The sequence below is a fragment of the Bubalus kerabau genome, chromosome 18 (genome assembly GCF_029407905.1).
Source record: "Bubalus kerabau isolate K-KA32 ecotype Philippines breed swamp buffalo chromosome 18, PCC_UOA_SB_1v2, whole genome shotgun sequence".
NCBI classification, from domain to species: domain Eukaryota; kingdom Metazoa; phylum Chordata; class Mammalia; order Artiodactyla; family Bovidae; genus Bubalus; species Bubalus kerabau.
The window spans coordinates 36,793,448-36,811,575 of record NC_073641.1 but is presented as its reverse complement, the minus strand read 5'-3'; positions in this window follow the sequence as shown (position 1 = coordinate 36,811,575).

Genomic DNA, 18,128 nt, shown 5'->3' with positions numbered 1-18,128 from the left:
ATTGCAGCACGCCAGGCTTCCCTCTCCATCACCAACTCCTGGAGTTTACTCAAACTCATGTCCACTGAGTCGGTGATGCCATCCAACAAATCTCATTCTCAGTCGTCCCCTTCTCCTCCCACCTTCAGTCTTTCCCAGCATCAGAGTCTTTTCAAATGAGTCAGTTCTTTGCATCAGGTGGCCAAAGTACTGGAGTTTCAGCTTCAGCATCAGTCCTTCTAATGAACATTCAGGACTGATTTCCTTTAGGATGGACTGGTTGGATAAGATATGCCCTTTCTCCTTCCCCTTGACTCTCTGAATCCTGAGGTGGTATCCTGGTTCTGGTGGTGACTTCTCTCCCTGCTGCCTCCTATGAAGACTTGTTTTCAGAGGAAGACCTGATATTAGCCATTCCCATGCACCTATACCCAGGTGTTTGCATTTCCAACCCTGGCACTGTGAAAGTGAAAGGCACTGGCCAGTGTTAAATAGATCTTAGGCATCCAATAGTGAAGGACAGAATTTTTTCCCATTTTTGAGCAAGTGGAGGTGATTGTCAACTCTGCCCTGCACCCAGTTTAAGGTTACCCATAAAGAGAGAAGACTGTAGGACCTCTGACTCCTCCTCTACTACCCCTGAAGTCATTTTACATCTTGCCTTCAAAGAGGCCATTTGAAAATTAAAACTGTATTTTATGTATACAATTGTTTTTCTGATATAGCAAAGAAACATGGGATTTAAGATCAGATCTGAACTAAAGTCCAGGCTCCATCTCCTACTAAACTGCAAATGTCTGCAAGTCTTTTAATTTCTAAAGGGCTCAATTTTAGTACGTATAAAATGGGAATGTCATAAAATGGGAATGTCCTGTCTTCCCTTCCCATTTTGGCTTTTGGTGGGAAGACAAAGAAGTTATGTACATTCCTGAGAGAAGAAGTTATATATAATCCTTTGGGTAGTTTGAGATTATATAAATACTATGCATGCAAGTTCAGTCACTAAGTTGTGTCTGACTCTTTTGTGACCCCATGGACTGTAGCCCACCAGGTTCCTCCATCCATGGAATTTTTCAGGCAAAAATACTGAAGTAGTTTGCCTTTCTGGGGGACATAAAATTATGTTAAAATTGTGTAAAAAATACATTATTTGAGGGGACAAGAAATTTTTCCCCAAATTTTTTCCACCACCAATATCAGAAATCCTATTACTAGTAAATCACGTGTTTAGATACTGATGCTCCTCTGACTGCAGTGAATTTTCCTAAGACTGACCCCTTGGCTAATCCTAGACCCTAATTTTCTAGCAAATTAGTGAGGATTACTTTAATGGATCAGTTTCATCCTCTCAGAGAGAGATGAGTGAATTTCTGCTGAAATGGAGATATTAAAGGGGAGAGGGGGAGGCAGAAAATATGAAAACGGGCACCAAACTCTTTCACTTTGGAGATCTGTAGACAATTCAATAAAAAAAATTTCCACTCTGCTCCAACTCTGACCACATGTTGTGCTGGGGTTCCTGGTTGGCTTAGTAACCTCAGTTCTAAACTGGAGCAACCACTTGTGAACCAAAGGGGAATACTATTTGTTATACTCATCTAATGCTCAGGTTCAATATCACCTCTTAATTAAAGAATGAAGAGAAACTGTGTCTGGACTCCAGGGTAATTTTTTCCCTAATTATTCTGAAACTTAGGTATATGTATGTGCCCATGCTTATGTGCATTTTCTGAAGAGGTGAACCATAGATTTCACTGGATAATCCAAGGACCCCATGGCATAAGAGAAAATTAAATTCCATTGCACTGTGGTTGTTTAGTCACATTCTTCCTGTTCATTTTTATCTGAGTGTTTTGTACCAATCTGATGTGTGTTCTCACAACACCATTGTCAAACAAGTTAGGGCAAGCATTTCTTTTTCTAAAGGTTAAGAAATTTAAGCACAGAAACCTTGATTTACTTCTGTTTACAAAGTTGGAGACAGAGCTAGAACTATTACTCAACTTTCTTGAATGATCTAGAATGTATGGCTTATGTAGTCATGACCCAGTCATAACAATAGTGGTTAGGACAACTCTTAGGGTTTAATTGGAGAAGGAAATGGCAACCCACTCCAGTATTCTTGCCTGGAAAATCCCTTGGACGGAGGAACCTGGTAGGCTACAGTCCATAGGGTTGCAAAGAGTCAGACACGACTGAACGACTTCACTTTCCTTGTTCTTTCCTTTAGGGTTTACTGGATCCGGTACTGCTCTGTCCAATATCTGTTGTAGATACTCCTTCATGTGAAAGATATTGGCAAATGGAAGGGTGTCCAGAGTAGGGCTGCTTGGATAGCGAGGGAATTTTCTTGGTGACATAGAACTACTGGGTGCTCAGCGAGCATGGCCTGACTGAGTTGGGCACATGTGGCCAGGGTCAGAAGTGGAGATCTATGTATAGTAGAGCTCTTTCTGAGTATCAGAAGGCTCACTCTGTGGAAAGTAGGTTAGATTCTTCTCTTTGGCCGCAGATGATAGAGGGGAATCCTTTGCTGGGTTGTATAGTGTTCCCCCACGTAAGATTCATGTCTACCCTGGAACTTCAGACTGGGTCTTATTCAGAAAGAGGGTCTATGTAAATGTGATTAGTTAAGATGAGGTCATACTGGATTATATGAAGTCTCATCTTCTGCAATTAAACCTTTTTATCTGCTTTGTGATACTTTTCGGTCAGAATTTCTTGGCTTTTTGTTTACCTCATTTTCATTTAGCACAATTCTGGAACTGGGGGCTTCCATAATAGCTCAGCTGGTAAAGAATCTGCCTATGATGCAGGAGATCCCAGTTCAATTCCTGGGTTGGGAAGATCCACTGGAGAAGGGATAGGCTACCCACTCCAGTATTCTTTGGCTTCCCTGGTAGCTCAGATGGTAAAGAATCTGCCTGCAATGTGGGAGACCTGGGTTCAATCCCTGGGTTGGGAAGACCCCCTGGAGAAGGGATAGGCTACCCACTCTAGTATTATAGCCTGGAGAATTCCATGGATTGAATAGCCCATGGGGTTGAAAAGAGTCAGACATGACTGACTGACTTTCACTTACTTATTTACGTACTGAAAGTGGTGTATCTAGGTGTGAATCCAATTGTGAGATCTGAGAATTGCTGAACTTACCCTCAGTAAAGTTAGGGAAATAATATCCCACACAGTGTTGTTATAAGGATTAAACAGGTGAATCTGGCAAAGGACTTGCAGTAATAGTTAGCACAGTATAGTGTTGATGATGACATGATTTTTGTCTAAATATCTTAAAAGAACAGTTTTTTGTTTTGTTTTGTTTTTTGACCTCAATGTGTGGTATGTGGGATCTTAGCTCCCCTACTGGGGCTCAAACCCTCCAGTGAAATCATGAAGTCCTAACCACTGAGTGCCAATAACCTTAAAATAATAATGAAAAAATATCAAGTAAATATGAAATAAGCTTACCTTAAACCTCAGAAATTTCACTTCTAAATCAGCTTAGAACTCTAACTCATTTGCTAAGAAATATGTCCAAGAATGCTTAGAATAGCAAATAGTAGAACAACTTAAGTGACTACCGACAGGAGAGCAGATAAATAAATCATGGTGCAGGCATCCATTGGGAATACTAGAACAATAATAGGAATGACTTGGATATATGACCCAGAACTGCTTATATCAACACAGATGAATTAAGTAAGCAGAACAAGGAACAGATATATACATAAAGCATAAAGCCTTTACATATGATTTAAAATATAAAAAATAAAATTATGCATTACTTAAGAGATACAACTATTCATATAAAGGAATATAAAAATGCTTCAGTTCAGTTGCTCAGTTATGTCTGACTCTGTGATCCCATGAACTGCAACATGCCAGGCTTCCCTGTTCGTCACCAACTCCAGGAGTTTACTCAAACTCATGTCCATCGAGTCAGTGATGCCATCCAACCATATCATCCTCTGTCAACCCCTTCTCCTCCAGCCTTCAATCTTCCCAGCATCAGGGTCTCTTCTAATGAGTCAGTTCTTTACATCAGGTGGCCAAAGTATTGGAGTTCAAGATTCAGCATCAGTCCTTCTAATGAATATTCAGGACTGATTTCCTTTAGGATGGACTGGTTGGATCTCCTTGCAGTCCAAGGGACTCTCAAGAGTCTTCTCCAACACCACAGTTCAAAAGCATCAATTCTTCGGCGCTCAGCATTCTTTATAGTCCAATTCTCACATCCATACATGACTACTGGAAAAACCATTATCTTTGACCAGATGGACCTTTGTTGGCAAAGTAATGTCTCTGCTTTTAAATATGCTGTCTAGGTTGGTCATTGCTTTTCTTCCAAGGAGCAAGCGTCTTTTAATTTCATAGCTGCAGTCACCATTTGGAGTGATTTTGGAGCCCAAGAAAATAAAGTCTCTCACTGTTTCCATAGTTTCCCCATCTATTTGCCATGAAGTGATGGGACCAGATGCCATGATCTTAGTTTTCTGAATGTTGAGTTTTAAGCCAACTTTTTCACTCTCCTCTTTCACATTCATCAAGAGCTTCTTTAGTTTTTCTTTGCATTCTGCCATAAGGGTGGTGTCATCTGCATATCTGAGGTTATTAATATTTCTCCCGGCAATCTTGATTCCAGCTTGTGCTTCATCCAGCTCAACATTTTCCATGATGTACTCTGCATATAAGTTAAATAATCAGGGTGACAATATACAGCCTTGACATACTCCTTTCCTGATTTGGAACCAGTATGTTGTTCCATATACAGTTTTAACAGTTGCTTCTTGCATACAGATTTCTCAGGAGGCAGGGGCTTAGGGATGATGAATCTCAATTTCAAGATTGAGGTGTCTTTTGAGAGAAATAAGAGGAATAAATAAAAAAGAGAGCTCCAATCATGATAGTAATTTTTATTCCCTGAGACTTAATGCAGGGTACATGGGTATCTATAATTTTAATTTTATGGCTTTTTTAAATAGACTATTTTCTAAAAACTTTATAGACATTAATTTACTTAATCCTTGCAATAATTATGTGGGTTAGAACTTGCATTATTATCTCTTTTTTGCAGTTTAAGAAGTTGAGGCAACTGATTAACATCACAGAGCTAATAAATGGCAAAGCCAGGCTTCAAAGCCAGGTAGTGTGGGTCCAGGGTCTGTGACTTAACTCCTATGCAGTCTTGACTTCCCATAGAATTTATGAAGAAATGAAAAAGCTACTCTCCAGTAGGGCTCTGGAAGGTGTGCCCGTTTCTTCCACCTCCTCATTCCTGGGTCTGCTCTGAGTCCTCTGCTTTCCAGACTTCCAGTCCTTCTGTGCTCCAGTTTGGGTTCATACCTCAGTTCACCTTGTTCTCTCCTTCTTGGATCTATGGTTTCATGTGGGTTCAATTTCTGTCTTTGATCATGACCTTAGCATCCTTTCCAGGCCATCTCTGGTGTTTGGGCGTTGACTATAAATGGAAAGTTCTGTCTTGACTTTAAGCCTGGGTCTGGCCCCTTTGGACAAGGGTTATGAGAGGGAGAAGAGAAAAGAAAAGGGGAGGTTTTGCTCTCCAGCTGAGGACTGCAGTGTCAAGGCTGTGCAAGGAGTGTATCTGAGAAAGGTTTTAAGAGAGACTGGGTAGAAGTAGAGGTAGTAGCAGATGTGTGTGTGTGTGTGTGTGTGTGCACATGTGTATGTTGGTTCAAAATGTAAGCTGCTGATATCTACAAGAAATACTGGTAGAAGATACAAGATATGGGGATGATTCAAAAGAACCAGTAACCCTCAAACAATTTGTACCTGGCTTTCAGAAGTCATCACCCCATCTGATTAGAGGTAATCTGATTTTTTTCCATGGCAAGGAAAGCATACTTATCTTAGTTAACACTCAGGCTGATTGCTCTCCTCAATCTCTCCTTGGTGAAAGACATTCTTCCAGGCCATCCAGGCAGTAGGCCAGCCTCTGCTATGGCTTTGATTTTCCATGGAGGAAATGAGCCCACCAAGGTGAGCTTGCTGGAGAAATCCCACCAGCCAAGGCTAGGCTAGGTGTGTCTGGGTGGAGGAGGAAAGCTGGTCTAGAACTCTGCAGCTGCAGCTGACTATGTCTAAATCCTAAAGTCATTTTGTTGAGGTGAACTGGGAAACAAGTAATCATAAACTTTAAATGTATTTATCTGTCAAACGGACACTTTGTTATTTCATTTTATATTAGGCAGTCTTTAAATTACTGTTAGACATTAACTCTACCTAACAATTTGATAACACTCCCTCTCTCTCTCTGTCTCCCCCTCCACACTTTTATAGTAAGTTGTGATTGGAATCTGAGTTATAGGTAATAGTATATTGGTAAACCAGTTCTCTGAAAAAGAAAGCTTTGTTTTTATTTTGGATAGTAGATTTTCTTTTGTGACTTAACGTTTTTCCTTTTTTCCTTTGTATTTTGTGTAGTTTATTAACATCAGGATATAGCTGATTAACAAACAATGTTGTGACAGTTTCAGGTGAACAGTGAGGGGATTCAGGCATACATACATCTGTTTCCATTCTCCCCCAAAGTCCTCTCCCATCCAGGTTGCCACGTAACCATTGAGCAGAGTTCCATGTGCTAGACAGCAGGTCCTTTTCAGCTATCCATTTTAAACATAGTAGTGTGTAAATGTCCGTCCCAAACTCCCAACCATCCCTTCCCTCAATCCTTCCGCTGGCAACAATAAGTTCATTCTCTAAGTCTGTGAGTCTGTTTCTATTTTGTATTACTTTTTATATTTTATTTCGTACTGAAGCATAGTTAATTTACAATGTGGTGTGAGTATCAGATGCATAGCACAGTGATTCAGGAGGAAGGAGTAGCTGGGAAGAAAGCTCTGCTTTATTATGTTAGCTGATTTGCATGGGCTAACTACCTCTTTGCTACCCCTTGGATTGTACAGGCCATGGGATTCTCCAGGTGTGTAGTTACTGCACCAGTACAGATCCAATAAAACAAACAAGACCAAAAAGAGAGTGTGTATATTGTTTAATTTAAGGATTGAATTTCTAGTAAGTATAGAATATGGGTGTGCATACTTGGCATGTTGGAGAAGGAAATGGCAACCCACTCCAGTATTCTTGCCTGGAGAATCCCATGGACAAAGGAGCCTGGTAGGCTACAGTCCATGGGGTCACAAAGAGTCAGAAACAACTGAGTGACTTCACTCATACTTGGCATGTAGTCAGGCCAAATTGATTTCTGCCATTTGGTGCTTTTTCAAAGATTCCATGAGATGCTCTAGGAAGCGTTCAGCTAACTATGAAGTACATTTGAAGTAGACTGCTTCTAAACAATCCTCTAGCTACATCTACCAGTTTAGGGAAGACATACATATAGGGGATCGAGTTAAATGACACCACTTGATGCAAAGAGCTGACTCATTGGAAAAGACCCTGATGCTGAGAAAGATTGAAGGTAGGAGGAGAAGGGGACGACAGAGGATGAGCTGGTTGGATGGCATCACCAACTCAATGGACATGAGTTTGAGCAAACTCCGGGAGATGGTGAAGGACAGGGAAGCCTGGAGTGCTGCAGCCCATGGGGTCACAAAGAGTCGGACATGACTGAGCTACTGAACAACAACAACAACAACCAGTCATGTACGCCAAATCCAGAGTGTGGCACATTTTATGAAAAAGCCTGCTTTTTCCAACCAGTCAGCAGTATTAATAAAATGGAGGGGGATGGTGGAAAGGCCACAATAGATTTATGAAGGCAAGAAAAATACTGTGCTATTTTGTGAGTCTTGTATAGATTCTGATTCTAGCAAACAAACATTAAAAAATATTTTTGAGACAGAAAAATTGGGATTTTAGAAGATGTTAAGGTGTTACTAATTTTGTCAAGTTGTGTGCATGTATTGTCCTTATGAGCTAGAGATGTTAAGTGTTTATGGTAAAATGATGTGGCATTTTGGATTTTCTTTAAAATATTAATAATCTACTTCATTCCCCAAACTGAGGGAGAATAGACAAAACAAAATTCTTGAAGAAGAGTGATGGGTATATAGGGGGGTCCGTCTACAATACTCTCTGTTCCAGTTTATACTTTAAAATTTCCATAATACAAAAATTAAAAATGACTGCTCCCATTAGGTATTCCATGGAGTTTATTCATTCAGCTTTTCCATGTACTAGTTACTGTGGGGTTACAAATGGGAGCTGTAGATAAATAAGGCTTAACTTACTCTTAAGATTTCCATGATTTAGCTCAGAGAGCTTTTCACATGGAACAATTTCATAGGAAAATGAATATTCTGTCAGTGTTGAGCTCAGAAATCAGACTCTGCATATAATAGTACCCCTTGTCTGGAAGGGTGACTGTTTTACCCTAATTCCTCTCCGGAGGGGACCCAGACATCTGTGTGATGGGAGAGTGCCTTCTGGGATCAAGGATCAAGTGAATCATATGCATCACTCTCCACTCAATATTAGGCTTTATCAGCAGGCCCAGGCCTGGCCCCTCTTTGATGCCCCTATGCTCCCAAGATTTTTTTCCTTTTGGTTACTGATTTCAAGCTGGAGTCAGATGATTTGAGAAATGACCTCGTCTGTCCTGTGGGCTTCACACCACAGGGGTGAAAACAAATAGGTACAAAGTCTGTTTGGCTTCTGAGCCCTAGAAAGAGGCCCATATTGCTGTCATGTGCTTGTCTGATAAGATGTTCCAGAGTTTGTTTTTTTCTTTTTTCTGACTTCATTAAGTCAGGAAATTACTCTACAGTGCTTCAAGTAGATCTGCTTTCAGGGGTGTCTTTGGTAGTCAGGATGCAGCTACCAAAGCATTTCTACATCATGAAGTTACTGCTGATATTTGGGGCGGGGAGAGGGGAGACTTCACTTCTCTTCCTTATTATTCTGTTGCTCAAGAGTTGTGGCACCTCTACCAAGGGCAGAAAAGGAATGAGATAGAACTTGGAAATTAGTTTGAATTTGATGAAGATAATGCTGGTTATGCATTTTTATGCATGTAACTTTCTAATTTAGTAAACTTTCAAATATATTCTTATTTGATCCTAATAGCCATCTTGCAAATTAAACCAGTATAATTGCCTCCATTTTAAAGATGATACAATTATATCTCAGAAAACTCAGGGAATGCCTTCAAGTGCAATTAGATTGCTTGTGAAGGTGCCAAGATTCAAATCAATCCTTCTAAGTCTTATTACCCCATCCAGTGACCTTTCAAATACTCTGTATGACCTCTTAAACATTTGATGAAAAACAAGGAAGAGGAATATAGATATTAGAGTTTTAAAATTATAATGTCTCCATAGCACAGATGCTATGAACTTAGGTATATTTTATCACTATTTTTTTTTTTTTTTGCTAGATACATACTCATTTTAATTTCCAAGAATCTATGGGTGTTTTAATGTAAAATCAGTTTTCTATTTCACCTAAAATATTTTCATTGGATCAGAACACTATTTTGGTACTGTATATATGGCACAGTTCAGGGCTGTCTTCAAAAAAGTTGATTTCTTGCTGCCCAAAGGTAGGATCCTTGTGGCTTATGCCTGCTAACAATATAGGAAAATTGTCCTTAGTTATTTGGATTAATGTTAAATCTCAGAGTAAGTGATAAGTCAGCACACTTGTCCTTTATGAAGGAAGATTGCCCAGAGGACATGTGAGGGGAGAATTAACTTCTCTTCATGGCCATCTGGTTCTTCTTAGGTGAGGAATGCTCGCTGATCATGGCAGTCCTAAGCAAAGCCCATAGGAAGAGACAGAGTCTTCCATCCGAGCAAGGAAAACAGCATGAGGTCGGCAGAGAAGTGTTAGTCACACAGAAAATAAAGCCTGAGATGAATCAGGTGGAAAACTTACTGTTTGGACTGGGAAAACTTTGGGGTTGAAATCATGTTTTTGAAGAATTTGTACTCTTTATTATTATTGAATAGTCTCCAAGATGAACTATTAATAAGCCCAGACACAACAAAAATTCAAGGATTTTTTAAAAAAAGAAACAATAAAAGTACGATGTTAAGTAAAGAAGTGAGTTAAAATACTTGTTATTTATCTGAATAGGTCTTCTTAAAATACATTAGTAGACACTCTAGAGAACACAAATGGTAACAAGGACACAAAATCATAGGATAGTTTACTTGTAACAAGGAAGGATGAAGTTTGAGATTTCTCAGTAGAAGAGATATCCTTTTCAGATCAATAGAAGATACACTAGGCTGAGGTAGAGCTGATGTGGGGATTAATATCGACCCAATTGCCACTGTGTGACTTTACTTTTACTTTTCACTTTCATGCATTGGAGAAGGAAATGGCAACCCACTCCAGTGTTCTTGCCTGGAGAATCCCAGGGACGGGAAGCCTGGTGGGCTGCCTTCTATGGGGTCGCACAGAGTCGGACACGACTGAAGTGACTTAGCATCAATTGCTACTTTGTGTCCTATAGCAAATGACCCATCTCTACATGTGACATTCTTCAATTTGAAAAATACCTGTCCTGCATATCACGATAATATAGATAAAGTCAATCATGACAGAAATGTTATACAAAATTATTCTATTGTTATGCATTTTTGATGTGAAAGGAGAATTAAACATATCAAGTTTGCTTTTGCTTTCAACTGATATATATAAATCATCAAAATTTTAAATTGCAGATAATTTGACAAAACTCCAAGTCTTGTAAGAGATCATCTTACTTTTTAGGGCAAGATTTTTGTTTATTAACCTTTCTCCAAATTACAAATGAAAGACCAGACAGAGAAAGATACTGGTATTGCATTGAATATGCAATATGTCTACAGAGTCTAAATAAATACGTGTCCCAAAGCAACCAGCACAGTGAAATTGAAAGTGGATTGCATGCATGCTAAGCCTCTTTAGTTGTGTCCAACTCTTTGCAATCCCATGGCCTGTAGCCTGCCAGGCTCCTCTGTCCATGGGACTCTCCAGGCAAGAATACTAGAGTGGGTTGCCATGCCCTCCTCCAGGGGATCTGCCTGACGCAGGGATCAAACTCGAGTTTCCTGTGGCTCCTGGATTGCAGACAGATTCTTTACCACTGAGTCACGGGAAAGCCCTGAAAGTGGATTATGGCTCTTTTAATAATGACATGAGATAATTCATATTGTCTCCTAGCAACTAAATACTATGGATAGGTAAAGAGAAATTCTGAATACAACTTTAATCAGCATGATTATTATTATAACAGACGTAAATAGAGTATTTAAAAATGTATCCAAAATACCATCTCTTTTCAGTTATAAGCATTAGGGCCTCCCTGGTGGCTCAGATGGTAAAGAATTTGCCTGCAGAAGACCCACCCCTGTTCTATTTCTGAATTGGGAAGATCTACTAGAGGAGGGAATGGCTCAGTTCAGTTTAGTTCAGTCACTCAGTCGTGTCTGTCTCTTTGCGATCCCATGGACTGCAGCATGCTAGGCCTCCCTGTTAATCACCAACTCCCAGAGTTTACTCAAACTCATGTCCATTGAGTTGGTGATGCCATCCAACTATCTCATCCTCTGTCGTCCCCTTCTCCTCCCACCTACAATCTTTCCCACCATCAGGGTCTTTTCCAATGAGTCAGTTCTTTGCATCAGGTGGCCAAAGTACTGGAGTTTCAGCTTCAACATCAGTTCTTCCAATGAATATTCAAGACTGATTTCCTTTAGGATGGACTGGTTGGATCTCCTTGCTGTCCAAGGAACTCTTAAGAGTCTTCTCCAACACCACAGTTCAAAAGCATCAATTCTTCAGCTCTCTTCTTTCTTTATAGTCCAATTCTCACATCCATACATGACTACTGAAAAAACCATAGCCTTGACTAGATGGATCTTTGGTGGCAAAATAATGTCTCTGTTTTTTAATATGCCAGGAATCAATATGAGGGAATGGCTACCTTCTCCAATATTCTTGCCTGGAGAAGTCTATGGATGGAGAGCCTGGCAGACTATAGTTCATGAAGTTGCAAAGAGTCAGACATGACCGATGCAGACCCAGATACTGGACTATATAGCAATGAAGTCAAGTATTCCAATTCATCCTTCTAGGAAGTAATCAAATTAAATAGATTCTTTTTATCTTAATAAGTCTACAGGCAGATATGCAATATTGAATAGACTTTTTAACTCTTCTCACAGCTGTAGGATTCTTCACAAAAATATTTTATTCTGCCTCAATTCCCAACTTTACTCTTTCATGCTTTCCTCTTAGTGTCAATAGAAATGAAAGTTTGTAATAACCAAAACCAGAGATTCTCTTAAAATTGTTAGATTTTTATCATAAAACATGTATGATGTAATCACACAACATGATGTAATAGAATAAGAAACATTTTGCTTCTTGTGGATACTTTTTGGAAGTTACCAAATACCAATCAGTGTGTCAGAAATTTTTGATTTAAATTTCAGGATTTACTTACTTTTCAGCTTAAAGCTATTTGGGTGGTGGGATGGAGTGGAGTGGGTTGGGGAAAGAATATTCCTTTAAGAGTTTCTATAGCAATAGGATTTATCTTTGAAATTGCAAACATTAATGAAAGCTTGGAAGGTGACACCTCACAGAAATATTTCAGTTATTTTGAATAAGACTGGAAACATTTCTACATTTAACTCTAGATGAAAGCAGGAGGCTTGGGCATACAAACAATGCTGCTTCTATTAGAAAGCAGCCCGAAAATGAGCTAAAAATCATACTTTCATTGTCCTCCCCCGTTCTTTCTTACTCTATCACTCAAAAGACAAAAAAAGAAGAAGAAAAAAAAAAAAAGCAAAGAAAGAAAACCAAGCTGAATCAAACAAAAGCTATCTGGACATTTTTGAGGAATGTTGCACGCATATGTGAGTGTGTTTATGATTGTGTGGGTAAGTGTATGTTGGATTTCAGCTAGAGAGTATTTTCTACATCTCTGCAATTTCTACACCAGCTTGAAACCAAATAATATTTAATCACTTCCATAAAAATGCCAAAATAAGAAAAACATGCATGAAAAAGGCAGGATTAAGAAGAAGGCATGCTATATATGTTATAGCTGACCACAAACGTCATTCACAAAACAAGCAAGTGGCCTAACTAGGAATTTTCCAAATGCTTTTTTTGGGTGAAGTTAACTCCCATACAGAGAGCTTCAAAATAGAAGAGGAAAATGACAGGTTAGCGCAGACCCTTTTTACTGATTTACCCCTAAAATAAAGACCACATCTTGAATTAAAATGCCAGTCACCAGAGGGTGCTTATGAGAAAGCTTCATAAATACAAATAATAATTTAGCACGCCAGCCCTTTTCAAAGAAATAAACCCTACTTCCGACCTCTGTGTAAGAGGCTGGGCCTGCTATTCCAACCTGGCTCAGCCCTCCTGGTTTGGGAAGATTTTTACTTCTGTCTCTGTTCACGTCTCCTTTCGGTGTTTTAGAGAATGATAGAGTTTATCCAACAGGAAATATTGGAATAGTTTTTGCAATACCTTTATTTCTCCACCACTGGCTTGAACAAGACTATCATATGGTGGTGTTGAACTTTGCTAAGAGAACTATGAGGCATTAAATATAACATCAGTTTAACTTTAGCTACGTTTGGGGAAAATTGAAATAGTCCGCATAGTACCCAGAACCACAGATTTTCAGGATCTTAAAGAACCCCACCCAGTCCCATCTCCTATCTAAGTCTTATATTTCTTCTACCATCCCCTCTCACCCCAAGAACTCACCCTAGAACACTTTCAGCAAAAGGGATTTCCTGAGGACTCTGTTGTGTGTATTCAGTTCAGTTTAGTCGCTCAGTCATGTCCAACTCTTTACGATCCCATGGACTGCAGCATGCCAGGCCTCCTTGTCCATCACCAACTCCTGGAGTTTACTCAAACTCATGTCCATTGAGTCGGTAATGCCATCCAACCATCTCATCCTCTGTCGCCCCTTTCTCCTCCTGCCCTCAATCTTTCTCAGCATCAGGGTCTTTTCCAAGGAGTCAGTTCTTCACATAAGGTGGCCAAAGTATTAGAATTTCAGCTTCGGCATCATTCCTTTCAATGAATATTCAGGACTGATTTCCTTTAGGATGGACTGGTTGGATCTCCTTGCAGTCCCAGGGACTCTCAAGAGTCTTCTCCAACACCACCATTCATACTTAGCTTAAATACCTTTTTTGCTTGATCCTCATCAAAAGCAGATACAATAAAAGATTCAGTCTCCTTTTGCAAGTTTGTTTGTTTTTTTTAAAGACTCAGAGACATTGCATAAAACTAACTCAGATGTCAGCTGATGTATTATGAACTTAGAGTGGGAACCTTCTTTCCTATCTCTCTGTGGATTCTGGAGGGGATTTTATTTACAGTTTTCTTGGCTGACTTGGAGCTTGTGTTTCTGCTACTTTTTTTTTTTTTTTCAGTTCATGGTTCACCCTGCTGTTCCTTCTCTGACATCTCTGTTTTGTACCACATCAAACTCGACATCCTTCCTTGATCAACTCACACTATAGCATATGAAATACATTTAAATAAAGATCTTTGTGAGTACAGTGGTCTTTTCTGAAGGTGTATGGAAATAAAACGGGATTTTTTTTTTTTTAAGGTTTTCTTTACTTTTTGTTCTCCTAGTTGTATTGAGATCTAATTGACATACAGGACTGTATAAGTTTAAATTGTACAGCAGAATGATTTTACTTGCACCATAAAATAATCATCACATACATTTGGTGAACATGCATTGTTTCATACAGATACAAAATTAAATAATTAAAAAAATTTTTTTCCTTGTGATGAGAACTCTTAAGATTTACTCTGAACAACTTTCATACATAACATACATACGACTTTCATACATAACAGATAGCAGTGTTAATTATATTTATCATGTTGTACTGCTGCTGCTGCTGCTGCTAAGTCGCTTCAGTCATGTCCAACTCTGTGCGACCCCGTAGATGGCAGCGCACCAGGCTCCCCCGTCCCTGGGATTCTCCAGGCAAGAACGCTGGAGTGGGTTGTCATTTCCTTTTCCAATGCATGAAAGTGAAAAGTGAAAGGGAAGTCGCTCAGTCATGTCCGACCCTTAGTGACCCCATGGACTGCAGCCCACCAGGCTCCTCCGTCCATGGGATTCTCCAGGCAAGAGTACTGGAGTGGGGGGGCCATCATGTTGTACATTACATCCCTAATGTAACTCATAATTGGAAATGCCTTCCTTTTGACCACCTTCATCCAATTCTCCCTCCCCCTCCTCCCTGCCTCTGGGAACCACAAATTTGATCTCTTTTCTATGAGTTCTTTTGTTTGTTTTCAAAGTATAGTTTATCTACAACACTATTTTAGTTCTTGTCATACAACAGAGTGATTTGATATTTCTGTACATTTCAAAATGATCACCACAATAAGTCTAATTATGATATGTCACCATACAAAAACATTGCATACTTACTGACTATATTCTTCACACTGTACATTTCATGGCTGTGATTCATTTACTTTGCAGCTGGAAATTTGTACCTTTTAATCTCCCTCACTTATTTCCTTCCTCCCACCCCTCTCCCCTCTAGCAACCACTTGTTTATTCTAGGTATCTATAACTCTGTTTCTGTTTTATTATGTTTGTTCAGTTGTTTTATTTTTTTAGATTCTACATATAAGTGAAATCATACAAAATTTAACTTTCTCTGTTTGACTTATGTTGAAATATATATTTTATCTAACACACAAATAGTAATTAAATATGTATTATATACCTTGCATGCGTGCTAAGTCCCTTCAATCATGTCCAGCTCTTCCAATCCTATGGACTGTAGCCCGCCAAACTCCTCTGTCCATGGGATACTCGAGGCAAGAATCTTGGAGTGGGTTGCTGCTTCCTTCTCCAGATCTTTCCCACCCGGGAATTGAACCTGGGTCTCTCACATCTCCTGCATTAGCTGTGGGGTTCTTTACCACTAGTGCCACGTGGGAAGCCCCGTTATATACCTTAATAGATATTAAAATGTATATATATATTTTGACATATATACAATACAATGTATATTTGAATATTAGAATCCTTATTGTTGAAAGTCTTATTCTTTGCTCCTTTGTAGAGTCATACTCTTTTTCCTAAGCCCAAATTCCTATTCTTTTCACATGCAGAGTATTCAGAAATCTTTTCCGTTTTCTCCCTAGAGTCTCTGCAACCATAAAACTAGAAGACAGCAGAGGCAGAACAATCTTTGACATAAATTGTGGCAGTATTTTTTGGATCTCTTCTAAGGCAAAGGAAACAAAAGCAAAAATTAACCATTGGAATCAAATCAAACTGAAAATCTTTTGCACAGCAAAGGAAACCATACACAAAACAAAAAGAGAAGGTATTTACAGGTGATATGACCAATAAGGAGGTAATATCCAAAGTATATAAATAGCTTATACACAAAATATTAAAAAAAAAAAACCCAAACAATCCAATTAAAAAATGGGCAGAAGACCTGAATAGAATTTTTTCCAAAGAAGACATACAGATGGCCAAAATGTACAGGAAAAGATGCTCAACATATTTAATCATCAGAAAAAGGTGAATCAATACCACAATGAGGGATCACCTCATACCTGTCAGAATGGCTATCACCAAAAAGACCACACATAACAAATGCTGGTGAGGATGCGGAGAAAAGGGAACACTTGTACACTATGGGAGGGGATGTAAATCGGTACAGCCCTGTGGAAAACAGTGTGGAGATTTCTTACAAAACGAAAACAGAACTACCATATGATCCAGCAATTCTGTTCTTGGGTATATATCTGAAGAAAATGAAAACACGAATTCCAAAATATACATACAACCTAATGGTCATAGCAGCATTATTTACAATAGCCAAGATTTAGAAGCAACCTAAGTGTGTCTCAACAGATGAATGGATAAAGAGAATGCAATATCACTTAGCCATAATAAAAAATAAAATTTTGCTATCTGCAAAACATGGAAAGATTTGGAAGGTATTATGCAAACTTCTAAATTCTTGTTAGTGACATGCTGATATAGCTTTCTCTTTTACTTCAAACCTCTCCATGCCCTTAGGTTCTTTTCATCCATCCCAAAGGTTTATCAAGATATTTTAAACTATCCCCTAACTTCAGAGAATACATATATTTATTTGAATTTTTTTGGTGTATGAGGCTCTTTCCAGGTTTTGCTCCATTTAGAGTGCATTTATTGAGAAAGTTACAAGGAAGATGGAAAACTCAAACAACTGAGCAAGCAAATAGTGAGTTCTGGATAAATTTGCTAAACGTACTACAAAATGCAGATTTTTAAGCCTTAGATGTTGGTTCAGTTGTGCTGTGCCATATATGAAAAAGTAAAAAGGCATATCCTTCTGAGCTAAGAGTAGAAAAGTTGGCCCTTATCTAGATTAAAAATACATCTAAGTCTGAAATTGGATGTATTAATTCCTTGGAGTATTGATAAAACTACTCTGGAGGAAGAGAGTGAGAAAGTTGAGATTGGGAGTGAGAGTTTCCTGGGTTCAAATTTTTCTGATGAATTACTGTTCTATTTTGGCTTATGACTTTAGAAAATTTAATTAAGGCCATAAAAGGTATGAAAATGAAGCATTTTTAATTGAAAATGTTAATTAGGAACTATGATTGTACACCTCTAATTTTTCAGAGTAGCTCTGATTTCAAATGTTCTACCATTCTGTCTCTCATAATGTTCTTATCATGCTTATTAATTTATGGTTCAGAAAATATGTTTATTCCATATGTAAGCTTAAGAAATTGAGTTAAATATTGCAAATCTAAATCACAAATATAGCATTCAGTTAAGGAAGACAAATTGAACTCACATGTTACCCTCCCAAACCCCCACTAAACTATTATTAAATGAGTAAAAGGCTATACATTAAAGAATCTGCCTGCCAATGTCGGAGATGCAAGTTCAGTCCCTGGGTCAGGAAGATCCCCTGGAGAAGGAAATGACAACCTACTGCAGTATTCTTGCCTGGGAAATCCCATGGACAGAGGAGCCTGGCGGGCTACAGTCCATGGGGTCGCAAAAGGATGGGACACGACTTAGGGACTAAACAGCAGCACCACCACCAAAAGGTGTAAACCCAAAAGGACAAAAAGAACAGGAGAAGGCTTCAGCAGGCAAGGTATTTGAACAAACCACTGATTGATACATAGTGGGATGAAGGTGTAGA